The 18,567-nt window shown below is 34.3% G+C and overlaps 1 protein-coding gene and 1 long non-coding RNA gene across 4 annotated transcripts in view; one reads left to right on the plus strand and one right to left on the minus strand.

The window, feature by feature from the left end:
• The window catches only part of LOC101744309 (poly(rC)-binding protein 3), a 197,584-nt gene that overhangs the window by 86,341 nt on the left and 92,676 nt on the right, over window positions 1-18,567 (minus strand). For all 3 annotated transcript variants that reach the window (XM_062670094.1, XM_038013065.2, XM_021346564.3), the window contains one exon: window positions 16,774-16,811. The gene's annotated coding sequence lies outside the window, so the exon portion shown is untranslated. The remainder of the gene's footprint in view (window positions 1-16,773; window positions 16,812-18,567) is intronic.
• Window positions 4,912-7,885, plus strand: LOC134199414 (uncharacterized). Its single transcript, XR_009973903.1, has 2 exons — window positions 4,912-5,105; window positions 7,185-7,885. It is a non-coding gene; the product is annotated as an uncharacterized LOC134199414 (long non-coding RNA).

An 18,567-nucleotide genomic window follows, 5' to 3' on the forward strand; every position in this document is an offset into this window, starting at 1 on the left:
AAAATATTAATTTTAAATTCTATTCGAGGTATAAAGAAAATAATTATTCGGGTATACATTTTTTAGTATGATTTTTTTATTGATAAAAAAAAACTTACGTTACGGACGTTTTTTCCCGGGTACCCCTCCGCATCGTCCCATAAGGAACTTAGTTCCAAAAACAACAATCACACCTTCGCATTTATATCCTTATTTGTAATTCTACGAAGTTTTTTAACACATTATTATATTTATTTAAACAGTTATGTTGATGTTCCGATAAAGTTTGCATTGAGTGTGATTACGAGTGGATAGGACTTCATGACAATTAAAAAACAGCAATTTAACATGTATAAAAATTAAATTAGATTATTTAATCTAGTAGACTAAAGAATTTTTCAGATTTTGGCTATAAATCTAATGGAATAAACAATTTCACAAGCGAAGATACGTTTTTTAACAACACCCAACAGTTTATCATTTGCATTATTCATGACCAATTCAATTTAGTAGGTAGCGCCTACAAAACCGAGTCCACTGCTTCGCTATGTTCGTCTGGGCCCTATGGGACTTCCTGATACTCTTAAAAATCACATTGGCCGCGATGGTAAACAAGCAAATTGTTTTTATATAAGAGCTCTTCGTACACGGCTTTTTATTGGTGATCCTAAACGATCACGTGGACTTTACGATCCACTCCTATTTATTAGCAAATAGTCGCTCAGGATTCACACTTTATTTCCTTACACTAAAGTAATGACGTGATAAAACTCGCGAAGCAAAAACAAAGGCGCACGGCTAGGCAGTCGATAAAATGCACTGTCTGTTAGGACCCGTGACACGACCGAGGTAGACATATTAAAAGCACATTGACGTAAAAACAGAGCCTCCCCGTAACCAAAAACCCATCTAGCGAAATTGCCATCCGCTTGCTCATTACTGCCTTATCCGACCGCGGGATCCGATATCCCTGCGCGCGTGACTAAAGGAAATTGAAATCACTATCGTTTAAACGAAATATTCAATGGAGATTTACAAAAACACATATTTTAAATTTGTAACTAAGTCATTTGAATCATTTCATTGCACCTACCACTATTCACTCTGCACTACCTTTGGTTGACTGGTAGAGAATGCCTTAGGCATTAAGTCCGCCACTGTACATTTTACATGAAGTGTAATAAATAAATAAATAAAATTGCTTTTTAAACTGTGAATGAATAAACAATAATTACAGCCTTCACGAAATGGAAGGGACACTTTCGAGTCTTCTGAGTCATTGCATCACTCCTTCAGTTCATTTTTAATATGCTGTTATTAGCTTCAGACGTATGTATGTTTGTAACGGAATCTTTGAATATGATTTTGACCCCCTTCAAAACGTCAGATTAACTCGAAATTTGGTATAATTATTAAGGACCGATGACAATTCAATATTAAAAAATAAAATTGAAAAAATTCGACTAAAAAATGAAAGCTAAATAATAGTTAAAAAAAACTAACAAGATATGCTTTTATAGAAAATCCAAGTAAAAAATAGAAAATAAATTTTAATAAATTTGAATTAAAAATAGTGTAAGAAAAATGATTTTTGATGTACTATTTTACAGCCAAGCTCCATTTAAGATGGTGATGAATTTACAAAATTAAAGGGAAATTAAATATACTTGTTTTAAGAATAATTCCCCATAAACTCGATTTCATTAAACATTCAATCACGGAATAGCCTCAATTCCTTTTCAGAAACACTCAAACAAGTTGAAACAAGCTTTCATTACTGCCTGTAATAACAGAAATCTTAATTTGAAAATATATGAGATTTTCAAAACTTTAACGTTTGATTGAGAATGTTTTTTTGAATATTTTAGTTTAAATATTTTTTTTATAATTTTTTTTTCAAATTTTTAAAGGCGTCGTGTTGCATTGCGTCAAAAAAGGCATAGATATAGTGAGAAAAGATTTTCCTTCGTAATTTTTCAGAAAAGCTCTCTCAAATAGCTTCAGTACCCATCTTAGGGATGTAGAGGTAAGTCGCATCAGCAGACCGACCAATATATATATATAGAGTGGATAATAGCAATTCAAATATTCGCTATAGTTTTAATCATGTTTTCAGATTACTTATAAAAAGGTTGTATAGCCATGCCGAAACCTCGAAAACGGTTAAAAAATCCAGTTCAAGGAATTATGTTTAATACCTATATTTACCTGTACTTCATATCAGAAAATAGCAAATTTAAAAATACAGTAACTCAGTAACTCAGTATTTTGGCAAAGTTCAACAGCGAATTTCGGACGCAACGGGCATATCTAGACCAACAATAAGAAAATTTTTGAACCAGGAAGAAGAATACAGAAATAATAAAAATACCAACACAAACAAAATTAAGCTGGGCAGACCACGCAAGAAATTTTATCTAGATCTTGATGATTTTGATTATGCAGTGATAAGACGAATTGTTTTTATTTTTTATTTTTATTTATAACTTCTTATACTATAAAGTATAAAGGCGGACTTAATGCCATAGGCATTCTCTAACAGTCTACCTTAGGGGATTGCAGAGATGAAGCTTGGTAGGTGTAGTGTGAAGGTGATATTACTGAAACATAATAATATGTGTATATATAACATACATAATATTTATAGATACAAATACTCGTACTTAAATAAATACATATACATAAATATATAGATATACATAAATATATACATATAAGTATCATAAATATATACATATAAAACATATATAAACAAATATTATCAATTAGATGACTCTGCTAACTCTCTGAGAAACAGTTCTCGAACCTTCGTCTTAAACGCTTCACGTGTAGTGGCCGACCTTATTTTGAGTGGGAGCGCATTCCATAGAAGAATAGACTGAATAGTGAATGAAGAGTGTAAAAAGTCAGAACTATGTGGAGGACAGCGAAGAAGAAGATTGTGAGATGAACGAAGATTTCGGCTGTGGTCAGACCCTAAGTATTGAAAGGAAGTAGTTAAATAAGCAGGTGGATTTGGGGAGTGCAACAAAGAGTAAAGAGTACTGAGAGCACGCAAGCTACGGCGTTGACGAATGGGGAGCCATTTGAGTTGGGAGCGATAAGAAGATACGTGATCGTATTTCCTAAGATTATAAATAAATCGAATGCAGTTATTGAGAAGCCCGTTAAGTTTATTGAGTAGATCTGCATTCAGGTCAAAATAGCACACATCACCATAGTCGATCATGGGGAAGACCAAAGTTTGAACAAGCATTGTCTTGGTCTCGCGCGGAAGGAAATTCTTCAGGCGGTAAAGCATACGGAGTGTAAGTGTAACTCGCTGACACACTGTTTTGCTGAGGCAAAGTTAAAAGGTTATAAAAATAAAAAAAATTTGTTTATTGCTTATATGGATTGACGAGTTCACAGCCCACCTGGTGTTAAGTGGTTACTGGAGCCCATAGACATCCACAACGTAAATGCCGCCACCCATCTTGAGATATAAGTTCTAAGGTCTCAGGTTTAGTTACAACGGCTGCCCCACCCTTCAAGCCGAAACGCATTACTGCTTCACGGCAGAAATACGCGGGGTGGTGGTACCTATCCGTGCGGACTCACAAGAGGTCCTACCACCAGTAAACAAGTCCCTACAATATAAATGGGTGTCTTAAGTTTTTTGACATGTCGGAAATATATATTATGTAATGACTTCATAAAATGGAAGAAATGAAGATTTTGTGATTAGAAGATATGGTTCGAAGGGCGCGACCGTTCTGAACCTATCCTGGCGGACCCTACTTATTATGAGCCTGCACGCTTTGATACTTGAACACGTTTGCTTTCCACAATCTCAAGAGGTTCTTCCTTTTACCATTCGTAAATTTTGACTACAAAACGTCCCTGAAAATATCTTTGATGAAATACAAAAGTGCTTTTCAAGATACATAATATTATTAATGGATAGGAAAGCATGGGTTGCGACAACTTGAAAGATTTTGAAAAACAAAAATATGTAGATTACATTGTATCTATGTATTTATATTAAAGACGCGTCGTGGTCTTTGAAGTCGTTTTGCCCTAATTCGTCGATACCAATTTTTCTAATGAAATACGTACTTAACAAATATTCACGATTACCTCCACGGTGACGGAAAATAGTAAAAATCAAACGTGCAAAATTATAATTTGCGTAGTCACTGGTAGTAGGACGTCTTTTGAATCCGCACTGGTAGATACCGCCCTGCCTATTTCTGACGTGAAGCAGTAATGCGATTCGGCTTGAAGGATGGGACAGCCATTTTACTGTAAAAACTGAGACCATAGAACTCATGTCTGAAGGTGGGTGGCAGCATTTACGTCTGTGGGCTTGGGTAACCACATAACACCAAGTGGCCCGTAAGCACGTTCCCCATCTAAGTAATAAACAAAAATAGGAGATGGATTTTTTAACGCAGTATTGTTACAGTCTATAAGCCTAGTCCCCTGAAGGTGAATAATCGACAATGCTTATGGAGTTCAATGTAGCGAACTGACGCTGAAACCGCCCAAGACTTTTTAAAACTCATTTAAAGAAGAATATAGGACACCCTGAAAACAGGGTGAAAGTGAAATTTCTCAGAATTGTACTTTGCAAAAAAGATCTAGTGAAACGAACTGTGGATCAGCGTAGTGTTTCTAATATATATTATATAATATAATATAGTATATTTCTGCCGCGATCTCGTCATGTCAGTCAATCAGTTAGTCATCCAGTTTGAAGGGTGAGACAGCTGACATATAATCCAAGGTGGGAGTCGGCATTCACGTCCTATAACAACTTTATACCTGTTGGGCCGTAAACTCGTTCTATTCACGCAATAAAAATGTACTTTAATATGATGGATAAAACGGCACGAGAGATGGACTCCTTGCATATGTATAGTCAGTGTTAGAAAATAAACCTTGATCAAAATAACAAAACGATGACAGTTCAAACTATTTACGTCTACAGAAATCTGTCAAGCTTGCGCTTTAGTCATATTTTAAGTATATAAAGGGATTTTCTCTGAAGCTAATATATTTTAATGTCATCGGAAATCCCCCTGGAATAAAATGAGCTAATTCCTTTAAAAGCCTGAGGAAAATAAATATTAGATATAGATACAGTGAGTGCTTACCATGAGACTACAAGAAAATATGATACTGAATATTGTTTATAATCTATCAAAACTTCTAGTCCCTAATTCGAGATTTTAATGTATTAACCACGATTTACATAGAAGTATTAATTTTTGTTATTTTATTTTGGAAATAGGTGTTTAATTAAATACATTTTTTACACTTTTTATTGTTCTTGTTGGGCAGACTGGTTGAGGCCAAGTTCAAAGTTTCATTTGTGTTATATATGTATTTATTATTATATTAGGGGTTAAAGTATGAAATTGCCGAAGTATCCTAAAAAATTTAATTTAGTTTTTTTTTCATTTAACTTTTTATCACGTAGAAAATTGTCCAAAACACGAAAAAAATGGTAGTCCGTTGAAGCATGGTCTGGCGAATACGGAGAGTGACGAATGATTTCTAATTACAGCTCCAGTAGAGTTAAAACGGTTTCTCGTGCTGTATGAGGTCTCGCGTTATCATGGAGCAATAATGGTGAAGATCGATTCATGAGTCGGGACTGTTTCACTGCAAGTTTTGCTATCATTGTTCCGAGTTCGGTACAATAGATATCTGTTGTTATTGCTTGACCAGATCGGAGAAATTTATAGTGAATAACACCATGCTGCGACCACCAAACAGTTACCATTACCTTTTTATTGGTAAGCTTTACCTTAGGACACTGTTGCGGCGTTTGACCTGGGTCAATCATTTCATTTTTCGCTTACGGTTATTGTAAAGAATCCACTTTTCATCACAGGTCACAATTCGATCACATATTCCTTCATTTCTGTATCGATTCAACAAGGCAACACAAGTTTCAACACGCGTTTCTTTTTGCTGACCAGTCAAATCATGAGGCACCCATTTTTCATATTTTTTTATTTTATTCATTTGACGCAAATGTTACTTACCAACAGTATTGACTATATTGTTGGTAAAGTAACGTTAAGCCATGCCTCTAATTCCTGGGTAATTTGGCTCGGATCGGCTTACACCATCTCTTCAATTCATTGTTATTCACATGTGTGGGTGGTCTTCTACGTGGTTCGTTCTTCATATCAAAATTTCCATCACGAAACCGTTTAAACCAAGTCGCACGGTGCGTTCATTAGCAGTCCTCTTTCCAAACGCAACATTGATATTGCGAGCTGTTTCTGCAGCGTTAGTTCCGCGTCGGAACTCGTATTAAAAAATTACTCGAATTTTCGAAGTATCCATCTTTCTTGTCTTGTCTTGTCGATAATCGAATGTTGCACATTTTTTAAGAGAAGAACCTCATAGGTACAATTCGAAAAAGTTTCACTCAAAAATCTCAAACCATGAAGGTTGAATGTCAATTCGAAGTACCTATAAAACCGAATAAAACGGCAATTTCATACTTTAACCCCTATTATTATAATCCTTTACTCTTTAAATCGGGATGAATGACAGCTTCGTGACAGAAATAAGCAGGACGGTGGTGTCTCCTTGTGGAGACTTGGAACATGTTTCACCACCGATACGTATTTTCTTTTGTTTGTTTACTTTTGTTGGATATTAAGCGTATGCTAGCAAATAAGGCGTTCATAATAATTTCAGATAACCAATAATTACCCAAATTTAAAATTATTGATTTAATCTTTTTATTCAAACTCCTACATTGTTGTATTTATTTGTGAACACAAGCTTGGTGTGTACTTATTTGGGAAAAATTGTACCTGTCTGCAGTATTTGAATCCAGATTTAATCGAATAGCTCAGAGAACATACTTATTAGGTTTCGACGACTTTGAATTTAGTATATTATTTAATATAGCATACTTATTAATATATTGTTAAAGTGTTTTTTTTTTAATTTAAATCCAATATAGTCGTTTTTGGAAAACTGAAAAATAGAATTTATTATAGTATCTCTTTACACTAAAAACACTTTTAAAAATAAAAACAATCAAGTTGGTGCCGCACATGAATGGATTTAATTCATGTCACGTCTTGTCAAGTTTTCCACTTTAATTCCATTAATGTAACGTGGAATTAGGTAGGAAGCGTTCACGCGAATAAACTGAAGCGATTATAATTACTAACGAAGTTTCTCGCTGTCAGGTTGGTCTGCACGATAGCAAGGTGTAAATGGAGGCAAATTCGTCAATTTATATGCGGAACAAGCCTTTGAGATGCCAAGCCACCTTTCTCATATCGACAATTCTATTAGTGTTTTGGTGTTTAATTTATATATAGACACTAGGAAGTCGTGTATGTTAGTTAAGTTAATTTAAGCTGTTTAGTTGGGTAAACATTTCTTTTTTGAAAAAAGATCGTAAGCTTAATATGAATAAATCGTTTTTCAATTTTTCCTCCTCAATAAAATTACTTTGAGTTTCAGTAATAATTTTACTGTTTAATTTGAACGAGTTGACTTTCTTATCGATTTTAAGCTACATAATTGTCGAAAGCAAAAATGTTTGTCTTAAAATTTATTCAGACTATTAAGCTAATTTGATTTTTAATAATTTGTTGTGATTTCGTATATTAATTGATCTGCATTTTGTAATACATTATAGATGATACAAAGTTCATAATTCATAACATAGTTAACAGAAAAAAGTATTATTATAACATAATATATAATATATTATATAAAATATATTTATAAAGTAATATAAAAAGTGAAAAAACAAAGTCTTATTTTGATATTTTACAATTGCGAGTTTCGAATTTCATGAAATGTTTATTATTTTATATTTTAAAGCCGAATGACGGTTGTGCACACCAGACTATTAAAGCATAAAAGTCTTTGAAATATATATTCCAAAACTTTCATTTAAAAAAAAAACTAAGTTCTCTCATAGACCATTATTAGTGTATTAGAGAAAGTTAGATTAATCAGTTAGTAATTGCTACTAATCAGCTGTGCATTAAATATATTTTGTTTATTATTTAAAACAGAGAGGGAAGAGGTCGATCGAAGAAGACATGGATGGAGTGTGTGAATGACGATATGAGAGAGAGAGAGAGGAGTGAGTGTTGAGCTGACGGCTGATAGAAGAGAATGGAAGAGAAAAATTAAGGGGTAAGCTGAAGAAAATGAAGACGATTAAAATAATTTTTTGAAAATAAAAAACCATATTACGTTTGTTACCTCGAGCTTCATTAAAAATCTTTTTTCGTTTTGCTTGGCGTTAATTATCCGTTGTCTTTGTTTACGGGCGTTCAGCACATTTGTATACTTACAAATAGTAAATATACCATTTTTAATAGTATAAAATAAAGATACATAAACTATAGCGAGGTTGATCGAAACTTTCGATAATCGACTTAATAGATATGTATGATATATTTATTAAAAAACAAAAATATTTTATTTCAGTAAGCCATCACCAAAAGTGCTTTAAGACACGATGCTATCACCGATTCGAAATGTAATTTCACCACAAAAAATTTGTAAAAAAAATCAGAGTTTGCGTTTTTTTAACTTTAAATTTCATAATATAGTTACACAAAAAAAACATCGTATCAGTACATTAAATAACTATAGCTAAAATATAGACTGATTGACTTTACTGAGCACTGAGCAAAGATCTGTGCAGTAATGTTCCTGTGTGGTACACGATTCCAAAACTTCTCACTGCTTATATCAAAACATCTCACTAAATTAAAGCCAGACAGTCGTAATTTTTGTTGGACCAACAATCAAAAACTAAACGTTTGCGAAGGGTACTGCTCATTGAGCATGCTACAACGAGCATCACTAGTGGCATCATCATGATTTCCTAAATTAATCACGCTTGCCAGTCACAGGAGTCCGCTCCTTATACAGTACATTTGATAATTCAATCTTTTGTTGATCTCAAAGCAGACGGCATTCACATTACGATATGTATGAGTTAGGGTAACCAGAAAAAAAAGTCGATATATCAAAATAAATATCACAAATTTAAATAAAATAATTGCTAGCTTATAACAATTTAGATATAAAGAGAACTTTGAAAAAATATTTAAACGTAAACCCTAGATTTTAGATAAGAGTCACTTAAAACAATCGAAGATAGAAGCTAAGTGATTTGTCGTGTTGTGGTCAATCGCACTTAGCGTAGTTACTTCAAGTTTCGAACACAAAAGTCACTTTGAAACTTACTTCATTGCTTACGTTCCTTCGACAAAAGGGAATCTTATTTTATCCTTTTTTGTTTCCTTTGAAAACGGTATTGACCCAGATAAAAATAAACAAAGCAAATATGAAAGGCCACAGGAGCTACACGAATAATAAAATTTTCGCTTTAACAAATAAAACAAATATAAACGCGAATCTCCTGATAATATTAAAGAAGAATAAGGCCGGAGAAAGCGACAGGAAATTAGGATAAAACAACTTTCCAAAGGGCTGCGGTGCGCTTTGAAACAAATACCGCTGTTTCACTTTTATTAACGGTTGTCTCAGACTAATCATGAACTTCTTGTGCTTACTGAATTATTTGACTTTTGTTTAGACCCTTTGAATATTCATGTATTTGTTATTATACGCTTATGATTGACAACGCTTTAACAAAGCCTTTTAGATCTGAGGATCTTGTGATGAAAGTCTGTTCAGCCAATGCTTACAATACACTCGATGACACTCCAGCCTCGTGGAGGGCTTTGAAATCATACGTCTGTAGTAGTGGTATCTTTACTTTTATTTTTAAGCATCTTTCAAACTGGAAAACATAACTGTTTCGCGACAGAAAGAGGCAAAAAGGTGGTACGATTTTTTCAGAAACGATAAGGGAAGATCTTCAACGTACGGGTGATATTGCTTGGTGGCTTGACGGTCCGAATGTTATTGTTCGGAATGGTATCTTTGAAAACTTCTCTTGAAAATATCGCTATCACGATTCAAGCATTTGTCTGATATATTCAGTTATTTGATAGATACTGCTAGAAGTGTTTACACCCATTTATAATATTTCTAGGTTATTTACTATTTCATTTCTGATTTACAGATATTGAAGTAATTCATTTGTCATGGAAGTCATATAAGTACGTCTAATAAACGTATTTTACTACTATAGATTTTTAGTGGCAAATAAAAAAAAACTGTGGCTGATTTAAAAGTAACAATTTAGTTGATTTGGGACGAAAATACCTGAAATATATCCTCATACCATCTGAAATCTGAGGGGCAGCCCAGAATAATTTTCGGCTCCATTTACTTTATTACCTTCTTGTGGGTAACGAGCACGTGCTCGTATCCAACATAGCATGTGACACATTATGGTGACATGCTTCATATTGTTATCAAGACATCAATTAGTAAGAAGAAGCTTGTTTTTGGATAGCACTATTTAATCTTACCTTACTTTACGTCTCAAGGAATTCAGTGTTTTTCGTATTGTAGTCTCTCTGTTCTAGGAGTTTGTCTGCTCATCCGTAATATGATTATCTGAGAAACTGTATTGATCAAACAATATTTTTTAAATTTAAATTTATAGCATTAACTGGTGAATGTTCCCATGGCTTATCTCGTATTGAGTGGTTATCGGACCCAATAGACAGCACAATATGAATATCACCTGTCAAAGGCATGACGTCTATATTTAAATTTTAGAGCTGACCAACTGATATTGTCTTTGCTGTAGTAAGAGGCAGGACCCGTGCAGACTTATAAGACACCATAAAATCATTATAATTTAACGAGTCATTCAATTTCGAATACTGCATAATAAAAATAATTTATTCGATGTAATAACTACATAGTATGAAACAAAGTAGCTTTCTCTGTCCCTATATCCCTATGTATGCTTAAATCTTTATAACTACGCAACGGATTTTGATGCGGTTTTTTTAATAGATAGAGTGATTGAAGAGGAAGGTTTATATGTATAATAACATCCATTAAATAGTGGAGAAATCAATAATAAATTACAGTTTCCGAAGCGAAGCGAGGGCGGGACGCTAGTTGAAAATAAAGTATAAATTTTAGTTTTCATTATACGATGTTCCTTATGATCTTTCATCGTGGAAGTCGTTCGTGAAGATGGTTTAGGTACATATTAATTTAGTAAAATTACTGCCTGCAAGATTGGGACAAGCCAATTGGGACAAGCCAAACTTCAAATCTCACATTTTTTAGGTTTATTCTTAAAGTCAGGACGACTTTATTAAGGAAGCTTCTATTATTTTTTCTGAATTAATCCGCCTTGAAGAAGGCTGACAATCCAAACTATCCGAATAATAGGAATTATCATAATTGAAGGATGACTATTCAACTATCATAAACCAAAAAACTAAGTTGAAAATAATCATTAATTAGATTTTTAATAAAGGACATGGGCCACTCTCCATACATTGCACGGCCCACTAAACGAAGTTCAAGGACAGTAATGAAATTAAGTTTAAATAACAGACTATATATCTCTTTTATTATAAACAAATTAAAATCAATATTGTTCATGGGGATACAGAGATATTTAAAAAATAAGATAAGATTTTTAGGTTACCTATATCATATGAGTTGCTGTCAATACACTTACACTTTAACATCATCATCAGCTTAAATATTATTTATATTACTAAACTGTAGGGCGGGTCGCTAGTAAATTGATATTATGAAATTTTGTTAGACACAGTAGTCAAAATATACGTTGGATCTTATCGGCACTGAAGGCAAATGTGTCGTGTCAATAATAATTTATAACATCGAGCGGTCATTCATCCATCTTAATTTGCCATGTCCACGTAAACTGACTTCAAATTGTACCGCGAAATGCTCGGCATAAATAAAAGTGTTATTGGAAAAATTTAAAACTTCAGGTTAAAGAATTTTTTTGATAATAGCCCGTTAAATTCAAATGCTGCAGGCAAATATATTCATTTCTTGATACGTACGTCCGTAGTACATAGTATTCTTATCTTTTTTGATAGGCAGCGTTTTCACTCTACCCCTGGTATTGCTGATATTTGTGAATGACAGTGACCAGTCACCATCAAGTGGGCGATAATAATATGCTCGTCATCCATACAAAATATTAAAAATAAAAGTAAAATTTCCTTGTTTACAGGAAAATAAGATAGATATTCTTTAACAGAGTAGATAATTTAATGAGTGAGTGGTTCCTGTCACTCAGAATTATCAGCAATGTCAGGGACACAGGCAAGTTACTGCCTACCACTTAGGCATATGTACAAATCTCGTTTGAGGAAGGATATGTCATAGCTTTCAACAAGTATTGTAGAAAGGAGTTCATTTCAGACCCAAATGGCTCATAGCAAAAAATACCTCTGGGAAGGAGGCATAGAGAATTAGGCATAGACTTCGTTTTGGTAGCGGATGGTGCGACGGTAAAAAAACAATCAGAGACTATTTCATGCAATTCAACTTATTAATAAAGTTTCCGGAAACAAAGAAGACTGTCGACAAAATATATTGGGGTTACACGAAATTTCCACTAAATAAAACAACAAATATTTTATAGCTAGCTCAGTAAATGAACCTTACAGAGAACCCTTTACAGTAGGGTGTTAGTTTACTGTTGTTTGAGCACCATGTGTCAAGATGCCAAATGAATAGATTCCAATTTTAATAAGTATATAATAGAAATTGGTCAGAGATATTGTTTAATGAAAACTTAAAATTAACTTAAGAGGCTGAAGGCCGCTGTTCACGTAATTTTAAAAAAAAATGCGAACTTTTGATATATTGATATTTGTAAATTCATAATGTGTGATTATATATTAATCAAATCGCATCTTATTGTTATATCGGGCCTAAAGGATCCGACGCCAGGTGTATTCGTATCGAGCGGTGTCACTTAGTCGGGGTTCAGATTCAGAAGGAATAGAATAAAAATAGAAATCGCGTGTAAAAATCCAAACACAAAAAAGTATGAGTAATTATCGGTGGTAGGGCGTATTGTAATTCTGAACTATTAGATATCAACATCCTGTAAAATCCTCTGGCACTTGTAGCAAAGCGTAGCACCGTATTGTGTAATCAGCTGAATTCACTTATTAGTAACTGGAAATGTCTCAATTGCGTTTGTCCAAAATCAAAACTCTAAACTTAAATTGTGCTGAAGTATTGATTAAGTACGCTTTGAGTTGATAATTCTTTATGAATTTACATCTCTCTGTCGCGAATATATATGTTGTTTATACTTCGTTATCTATAGAGCGAAATCAAATCACAATACTTTTTTAGTTACTGTTTTTCTAAAATTGTTATGTAAGTATCTGGTAAAAAGCTTTTTTCTTTTTGTATACTCAAGTTTTTTGTGTCAATACTATATTTGTACAGCTTATGATGAATTCTAACTATTACAAAATTTTATTCAAATTCAGAATAACCAAATTGCTTCATAATGCACAAAATTACCTCCGGACTACAAATTGAAACCGAATAGATAAATTGGAGGACTCCGGTAGCAGCGTCTCGCATATCGCAATGACCTATTAGTTTGTATAAAGATCCACTTACTGTCATTCTGTAAATGCGCCCGAATAAATAGTTGGAGGGACACACTCAAGTTGCGCCGTTCACATTACGACGAGAAAAAATTGTCAGAAACGTGATTCTCCGAGTGACGGAACAATAGGTTTAATCTTCGCATAAAAGAAAACGTGAAGTCGAAACTGAATGGCTAGACGATGAGGATTCCAGAACCTTTTACTTTTTTCTGCGTAAACTGAAGTCACTCGTGAAGTGATGGAGTTGTTAATTATGTTATTTTTTGTAATATTCGAGAATTATATGCTTGCTATGGGAAAGTTAATTAGAATTGTAATGATGTAAAATAATGTAAATTGTAATGTATACAAAAGTTTATGTCTTTTATTTAACAGCTAGTTATTGAATAAATTATATAAAGTTACAATAATAATAAATTTACAATTTATCGCTTATTTTTCAGCCTTTTACTTTTACTGAAAATGAATTTACAAGTATTCCACAAATCATAAAAATATTGGCACATTAAATTTTATTTTTGGTATTTGATCAGGAATAATTGGAACATCTTTAAGGTATTTAATAAAATCAGATGTACTTCAGAAATCATTTATATTAATTTACACCAAGCCACGTTGGCTTGCAAAGATACATATGTAATTAGAATTTTATTCTACAATAGTAAAACAAGTAGTTTAAGCAATTCTAATGAGGAAACTTTCATGGATTCTGCGATTAAGAACAGTAGAGCTACCGCTAAGCCTTTACGAACTAAGTCTATATGACGCTGCTCAACCTTGTGGAAACTTTACTATATAGAGGAATTTGAATAGCCGACGTGAAATCTTATTCATTTTGCGTGCGTACAATAATCCTAAACGCTCTGAGTGTGAGGAAAATAAACGAGTAATATCACACTTGATAGTGGATGTTGGCCGACCGCGTATTACACAAACACGGCTCTTGACGGCACAATTTGTTAGGACCGTTCTTTGTAAACGTCTCGCTCTGTGATTCACGTAAACACAGCGCGAACATTTTGACAAGTGGAATTTGTTCCGCAAGAGAGGGTGGAAACACGCATTGCTCCTATGATAAGTTTGCTGTTGCGTAAGTGTGTTTTTGTACGACTTTATTTGTTACGTGTACGTTTATGCTCCCTAAAATCAGTGTGCGCTTTATTTGTATTTCTATTTACGAAAATTTGAGATGCGTAGTCGGTGTTAAAGATCTTTGTGATAGAGAAAGTCTTCTTTTTTTAAGTTACAGATTGTAAGTTAAGCCACTTACTGTCAGATTAGAGTTTTAGGCCACACTCAAAAGTTGCAACATACACTCAAGGTAAGAAATATTTTGAGAGGAAAAAAATAAGAATAGGGCACGACTATTACGGATAGATGATGGGTAAATAACAACAAAATCGTAGCATACCAGTTTGTTTTGATAAGTAATCGATAAATTGATAAATAAGCTTTTATTGCTACCCAAGAACCTAAATACTGCAAAACATCAAGTACTGCTGATTCGATTATGAGATATTCGAAATTTATTCGATTCGCAAATATGAAAATATAATTAAATTAAAAAAAACATTGCTTCCAATTATTTTCAAATAAATGGTACATTTTTTACAAGAAACATAGTTATTATTGTAACCTCCGTTAGAAAGTTGTTGTTTGGACTAAACCAACAGCGAGCCAGAGGACTTCTGATGAAAAGTAAACGAGCTTGCGCATGCAGCATTTTTCCGACGTTTAATTTCCTCCTGTAAAGTTTTAATTTGAGATATAAAGCGTGCTTAAAAGCGGTGTCTGGCAAGTTTCATCATCGCACAGATGCTTCGGTAGGAAGCTTACTTTATACACAAAGCCTACAAGTACAAAAGGCCCTGCCTCCGCTCCATTTTGTGCCCGACAAGCCGGCAAGTCATGGAACGAGGAGTTTCAACTCTATTTTGACGGTTTTAATGTTAAAGTGACGAGAACACTTAAAATAATTTCATTTACATCTTGTTGTTGCAGTGACAGCCTCACTAAGACTCCGTAAATTTGTTTATTGTGTGAAATACAGCAGTAAATTGTGGGTGATTTAATGATCTTTAACTTTCGGCGTGTCAAGAATTTTGTGATGCGTAAAAAGCTCTCTTCTCCTGTTTACGAATAGAGAATTAATTACATATAATAAGTAAACGTAAAAGTTTTGGTCATGTTTTTTTTAGGTATAAATTATTTTATTTGAATTTAATAAATTTTATTACTTTATCCAGAGGTGTAAGGACTTATAATAGGTCACGATGTTACACGCGGTTTCGTGGTTCGTCATCATTTATCTATCAATTTCTGTACGAAACAGTAATTTAGTGTACCATTTTGTAGAGTGAGAGAACTGTCATTTCACTCGAATTAAAATGTCTGCCTCAATCTTGAAAGGACACGGTGAAAATAAGGCTTTAATATCTATGGTCAACCAAAATTTCATAATAAATTGGACCGTTTGACTGTGCAAAAAAGAATAACATCTTTAATGGGCACCTTTGATGGATTCAAAAGGCCAAAACCCAAAATATCTTTAGTTTGAATAATATAAATATGGCTACGAAATCCTTTTATAGTTAAATCTGTGACCAATCTTAAAAACGCCGTTAGTCTAAATATTAGCCAATTGCATTGAGATTATAGCCAATAAACAGAACGCAAGGTAGAGAGCAAACGTTAAGGCCGCGTCACACGCACCTGTCCACCGATTAAACTGCCCGATATCGCACCGTTTCATTCCCAAGCCAATTTCCAGGGCTGCTTGAGAAAAATTACGAGTAATAGATGTGCGTTCGAAATAGTTTCCTTTCAGGAAATTGCACTGTGGAAATGAGATTCTGCGCTCTAAGGTGATCTTCATAAAGCTTCTTCCTTTGTGCTGTTACCTTTTAAAATCCCGTCTATTAAGTGTCTTTGAAATCAACTATATATTGTGATGTGAGTTTTGAAGATATTATAGGTTTTTATAAATTTAATGTTCAAAATTATCAAATAAATTTGCGTCGCGCTAACCCTAACAGGGGGGGGGGGGGACGTTTTCTGCTCCACATTAGTATTTTGGCAATAATAATATAAATTGCTTTCAGACGTTACAAGATCCCCCCTACCCTCCCATTCTGGCGGTGCCAGACCGACGATACAGAAATAGTGTTAAGTTCTTGGTCTATTATTAAACCGACACTTTTGTATTTAGAACGTTGCACTTTTGCGATTGAAACTATGTATCTAAACTTACCAGAGAATTGTAGGGTTTCTATTTATTTATTTGTGGATCTGAAAACAAAATTTAAATAAGATCATTTCTAGGAACACAAATGAACAAATAAATTTATAATATAGCAGTGAATATTTTGGGTAATATAAATTTTTATAAAATAATGCTCACGATTGTTTATGCGGAATTTAATTCACAAAGTAGCGAAATACTTATTACAGATATGATTTTGTATTTAAATAATAAATATTGATAATTATACGGATATTGTTGTAAATTTATAGAACTAAACAAACACACAATTATACTACTAGTAAAGTAAAACTTCATAGTTATTTAAAAAATTACTGTATAATTTTTTTTATAATTTTTGTACTATAGAAACGAGATTTAGAACACGTGTCTTACGGTGGATGACTGCGTTTACATTTTTGATGTTTATGGGATCCGGTAACCACTTAACACAAGCTGGGCCGTGAGTCAGTTCGCCCTGCCAAGCAAGAAAAAATAATTAGAAATTTAAAAAGCCGAGTATCAAAGCAAATACGACGTGTAAATTGCAACTGTTTTTAAATTATTCATTTGTTATAGATGAGCTACGATAAATACCAAAAATTAAATAAGAAAAGAATAATGATATTGCCGTTTAGTTATATGTATTTTCTCAGCTTACCGAGATGCCACTTCCCTGGCTCTTAAAGATAAAATATTTTCGAACAATAACGGATATTAGAACTGTCAAACTTCAAAAATGTCTTAACCTGTTTTTGACGTAACCGATAAGGTCGCTAAAAAGGGGAGGCATCGTATCTTTTACACATATATTTAATGTTGACTTCGATCAATCGTCTTCCAATGCTGTTTGCGTTTAATTTTTCTTCAATTACTCTTCAGAATAAATTACGTAAAATCTGTACGTAAAGTTGAAATAAATTAAGTAAAGGTAAACACGGGAGGTCGCTCACGCATGTGTATGTTTGGAAGGCAACGACCGCGCGTTCCACCCGCCCCGGCGTCGAGCCGGAAGCGTATTGTTTGCGGGACGACCACGACACGGCACCACATCTCTCGCATTTCATTGGGAACGCTCCTAAAATATACTGCGCAAATTTACGCACGAAGACGTGTGGCGTGCGGTTTATAACTTGTATCTGAGGGCGTGTATTTCCGACATAATTGAAACTACAAGTTTATTGTGTAATGATAGTCTAAGAATGTATTTATACATTGATGTATGTACTACTTGTAACACATCTTTGTTTATATTAATTTACTAGCTGTACCCGCCCGCTTTGCTGGACATTTAAAATTAACATTATTATTTCTCACCCCCACAAAGGTTCTCATCATTAACTCCCTCGCAACTGGTGTAAGGAGTCCAACACTCATATAAATATTAGCCTGTCCGATAGGGGGCCAGGGAGGCGGATCTCACCCAAGCTCTGGCCCTCTAAGTGTTTCAGGTCCCCTTCACATGTCGGTCTGGGGACCGGTGAAGGGGGCCTAAGAAGACGACGTGCAAGCTGCTCTGCACGCGTTTTACGCAAGAGCTTTCGGGTGATGGAAGGCCGGCTATCCTCGACCCACGCTGGTTCTGACCCAGCGGGTATTCCGTAGGATAGCCCATTCTAACCGGCGCCATCTAGGCGGGCTCCGGATAGCCTGCTGACCGAGAGGGCTGGTGGTCTTGGTGCCGACGACCGCTGGTCCGGCGTCCCGAGGGGGAGGGTGATGGGAGAGATGTGCTCCACACTAAACGCTTCACTTTCCCCCCTTTGCCTTTTCATGGGTTCTGTCTCATGCGAGGTTCGGACA

Source organism: Bombyx mori, chromosome 9, assembly GCF_030269925.1.
Source record: "Bombyx mori chromosome 9, ASM3026992v2".
NCBI lineage: Eukaryota > Metazoa > Arthropoda > Insecta > Lepidoptera > Bombycidae > Bombyx > Bombyx mori.